Here is a 4,997-nt window from a genome sequence, read left to right on the forward strand (position 1 = left end):
ACCTCAAGTTGTCTAAAGCAGAGCAAGAAGCAAGTATCAGTGAGAGAGAGTATCGTAGAAGCATTGGCTGTCTTTGCTACTTACTTCGCACGCGACCGGATCTCTCGTTTAGTCTTGGAGTGCTCAGCAGATACATGCAAAAACCAAAGGAGTCTCATGGCGCGGCGTTGAAGCAAGTGTTAAGGTACTTGCGAGGTACCTGTTCTCTTGGTTTCTTGTTTTCACGGTCAGCACAGCTAAAGCTAGTGGGCTATAGTGATAGTTCTCATAACGTCGACATCGACGATGGCAAAAGCACAACTGGTCATGTGTTTTATCTTGATAGAAGTTCAATAACATGGAGCTCTCAGAAACAAGAGATTTTTGCGCTATCATCCTGCGAGGCAGAGTTTATGGGGGAAAAAGAGGCAGCAAAACAAGCGATATGGCTGCAAGAAGTGTTTAGTAATATCATGGGAGAAGCGTGTGAGAAAGTGACAATAAGGGTTGATAACAAATCTGCAATAGCACTTACTAAAAACCATGTGTTTCATGGAAGAAGCAAGCACATTCATAGAAGATTTCATTTCATCAGAGAGTGCGTTGAAAACGAACAAATCGAAGTGGAACATGTACCCGAAAGTGAGCAGAGAGCTGATGTATAAACCAAGTCACTTGGAAGGATCAAATTCAAGGAGATGAGAAGTCTTATTGGTGTTGAAGATATGAATGAAGATGTGTTCAATCTTAAGGGGGAGAATGTTGAGATAAGCTTGAAGAAAGCTTGAGAGTCAAGCTACCTATTCCTAGTTAGCTTATGATCTTAAAGAGATAAGGATCATAATATATATATTTGTGTTACAATTAGGAATAGGAAATATTATGTCTCTATATAAAGCATAGTCGAGTATGACATTATGCTGTGAGTTGTGCGATTTAGAAGCTTAGTTTTTGAGTGATTTTTCTAAGCATTAATAAAGAAGAGAGTTCTTTATGTCTTGATCCTAGATTCTATAAAGACAAATGATATATTATAGGAAATTTTTGAAATTGGTAGGTGAAAATTTACTAAGAAATTACGAGGAAACATAGTTGGTAAGCCCAACCAAAAACACGTCTACTTTACGATTAAAAATATATTCCTCGTAAAGTCCTCGTAAATTGACTTCGATTTTACGCGAAAATGGGATTCTTGTTATTTTATGACGAAAGTAAATGGATTTTATTTTTACTCGTAAAGTCATCGTAGAGGAGACATAAATTTTAGGAGGCATCTTTTTCCTCGTTAACTTTCGTAGTTAAGCGTAGGTTTTCTTGTAATGTTTATGGAATGTCAAGTTCAGTAACACTGGATTCTAAATGAGTTTTTAAAATTCATTTTTGAATAACAGTGGATTTCATGAAAGAACCAAGCACATACAAGTAGATTGTCATATTACATAAGAGAAAAAGTTCAACGAAGAGTGATCCTCCCATCTTATATAAAGAGTTCTGATCAAGTGGCAAATATCTTTGCCAAAGCTACATCTCAAAGAATGTGTAAGGATATGCATGTCAATATGGGCTTATTGGATCTTCACCAACCAGCCATATTAAAGGGGAATGTTAAACCTAGAGGAGCAAAACTATCACTTTAGGAAATGTGAAGTGGTCAAGATGAAGCTCTAGGTAGTGGTTAAACACATCCACTCTTTTTTCTAGTACATGTTTAATTAATTGTAACTACTCGCAAGTAGGGTTAACATAGATTTGATGGTACACACAGAAAATCAATATACAGTAAATATTTACCCAATTCTCTCTCTGTCTCATACTCACTCTCATGTTCTTCACACATAAACCCTAATTTTCTACAACACTAACACTTGTTAGCTAATTGCATTTAGCTAAAAAGCAACACTGTTAGTCAGACGGAACCATTAGTTATCATTTTAGATAAAAGAAGGCTGATGTTTAGAGTAATAATAACCACATATGTAAAATTAAATGTTGATTATGAAACAGAAACAGGTAAACTGTTAAAGAACATTGAAAAAGCTTTTCAAAAGCTCAGAACTGAAATTCCTTTATCTCATCATCTCGCCAATGCTTAGAGACATACGACCAGAACGTATCAAACCTAGGCCGACTTTTGCAAACCGCACAATTATTTACCGAATAACATATAAATTTGAGACGCTTCTCAGTGACGGCTAGTACAATATTGTCCATTGTTACCTCACGACGGTCAGGAATCATATCCAACACTTTAGAATGTGAAATATTAAGGGTTTCAAAGTTTTGGAGACCTGTGATTAGCAATAGAACTCCTGGACTGCCGTAAAAAGAGCATCGCAAACTTAACTTCTTGATGTTCTTGATTGTAACCCACGATTTGCTTTGCAATTTTTTTTTCCAAATAACCCAAATATTTCAAGTTTGTGAGGTTAGTACAGTTCTCTCCCACAGCGTGAAACTCAAATCTTCCGGTGAGATAGTTATCATTGATGATCAGTGTTTTAAGATTCTTCCATTGACTAAACGCAATCCGAAATGAATTCTTGGACTGAAAGCACCAGCGTGGTAAAGCTAGTTTCTCAATGTTTGGCATCCTATAAAACAAAAAAAAAAATGAGACATACTAAACACATAAATCAATTTTTATGATTCAATTATAAAGATGAGATTTACCTCGAAGCAGCAAACATGAGATCCTCGTCTTGTATATAGGAAGAGAAGTCAAAGAACAAATTCTTCGGGACACTGCCGCTGAACTTTGTGACATTCATGAGACTTCTGCGTGTTTCACTAATGTTAAAATAATTGAAAATTTTAGTAAAAATATTATTATTAAGGCTTAGGCCTTCTTGTAACTTAGCTTTGGCGAGGTCGACAGTATTCCATAGAGTTATATTGTGAGAAGCAATGAACCAAGAGATGCAGACGCGTGATGCATGTATGGTAAAGTCCTTTAGACTTAGCTTACTGAAGATAAGGGCGAGTATGTCTCTGTCCAGAGACTCCCATTTTGTAACTTGTCTTGAGGTGTCTGACTTATTCATCACGTGTAACTACATACGTACAAATGAGAAAACGGTTAAAAACATTTTAGATAGATGGGCTCATGAATTCACATAAGACCTTGAACAAAAGAAAGAGGAAGATAAACATCAGAAGTATGGAGTCGTTTGATAAAACAGTTTTCATCATTATAATTTTCATCAAGTCGCAACTACAATTATAGTTTTGAGTTTAAATGAAAACTATGTTATTGAATCTGTTGAACACACCGTTTCCTTTCGTCTCTCGCGCACAGTAGTTGATTTTCTCGACAGCAAGTTACTTGGTTTATATTTATGAATTATGGTCCTTATGGATACTTATGGACGAAGTTTTTTTAGATTTTTATTGGGTATTCCAAGTCAAGGAGACATGTAGCAAAAGAAAAGTTACTAGATTTCTTTCCTTTCTTCTTTCTTTTTATTTAATCTTTTAGAGAATTTTATAAAAAGTTGGATTTTCATTTACTTATTTATTAGCCAAATATTTAGATTAAGTTATCAATGTTGTGAAATGATAGGTGAATATTTATATATGTATTATTACATATATATATTTGTTTCTTGTTTGCAAAGTAATGTAAGAGAGAGAGGAATATGTGAGATGATCATATTATTTTGTTGTTTTCATGTTGTTACAAATGAGATGAAACCACTATTTATAGTGGTAGTAAGTCGGTCAAATTAACCGACATAAGAAAAGACAAAATAAGAAAGGATAATATTTATCTTAAATAGCAAATGGATAATCATATCTTTTGATATTATCTCTAACACTCCCCTGATTATCCATCATGTATTACGTAGTGTCTCGTTAAAAACATGGTCATGGAAAAATCCATTGGGACAAAAACCATGACAAGGAAAAAAGAGTACACTGTCGTAATCTCTCCCTGAAAGTAGTGGACCTAGCTTCGTCGTTACAGGTCACGGAAATACCGCATTCCGATACCGTAGACGTGTTTTCGGAATGTTGTAGTCGGAAGAGCTTTGGTGAACAAGTCAGCTGGATTGTTGCATGATCGTACATATTCGATGTCCACTTCTTTATTTTTCTCGAGCTCCCTTATGTACGAGAAAAATCTTGGAGGGATGTGCTTTGTTCTGTCGCTCTTGATATAGCCTTCTTTAAGTTGAGCAACACAAGCCTAATTGTCTTCAAATATTTTCGTCGGCTCTTTCTCATTGACTATTCCGCTTGCTTCTTCTATGTGTTGACTCATTGATCGAAGCCACACACACTCACGATATGCCTCGTGAAGCGCAATAGTTTCTGCATGATTTGAAGATGTCGCAACCAGAGTTTGTTTCTGAGACCGCCAAGAGATTGCGGTTCCACCAATCGTAAAAATATAGCCGGTTTGCGATCGAGCTTTAAGAGGATCTGATAAGTATCCTACATCTACAAAACCAACCATACCAAACTCGGGTTTTCTAAAATACATTAACCCTAAATCAGTTGTACCTTGGAGATAACGGAATACATGCTTTATTCCGTCTCAGTGCCTGCGAGTAGGAGCAGAACTATATCTTGCTAGGAGGTTACTAGCAAAGGCAATATCTGGTCTGGTACAGTTTGCAAGATATGACAGCCCACCGATAGCACTCATATAAGGTACTTCTGGACCTAATATCTTCTTGCTATCTTCGCAGGGCCTAAAAGGATCACTCTCACTATTGAGAGATCTACCAATCATTGGAGTACTCAAAAGAGTCGCTTTGTCCATACGAAAGCGTTTCAATAATATTTTCGTATAGTTTGATTGATGCACAAATATTCCTTCTCGGAGATTCTCTATCTGGAGCCCAAGACAAAACTTTGTCTTGCCGAGATCATTCATTTCGAACTCCTCTTTCATATGAGTTCGATCATCATCAACCTCCTTTTGAGTTCCAATTATGTTCATGTCATCTACATATACAGCAATGATCACAAAGCCAGATGACGATTTCTTTATAAAAACACATGGACATATCGCA

At 36.1% G+C, this 4,997-nt stretch overlaps 1 pseudogene; it reads right to left on the reverse strand.

Moving 5' to 3' along the window:
* Positions 1-1,894: 1,894 nt before the first annotated feature.
* LOC106395850 lies at positions 1,895-4,329 on the reverse strand (annotated as a pseudogene).
* Positions 4,330-4,997: the final 668 nt, after the last annotated feature.

The sequence above is a fragment of the Brassica napus genome, chromosome C2, assembly GCF_020379485.1.
Source record: "Brassica napus cultivar Da-Ae chromosome C2, Da-Ae, whole genome shotgun sequence".
NCBI classification, from domain to species: Eukaryota; Viridiplantae; Streptophyta; class Magnoliopsida; order Brassicales; family Brassicaceae; genus Brassica; species Brassica napus.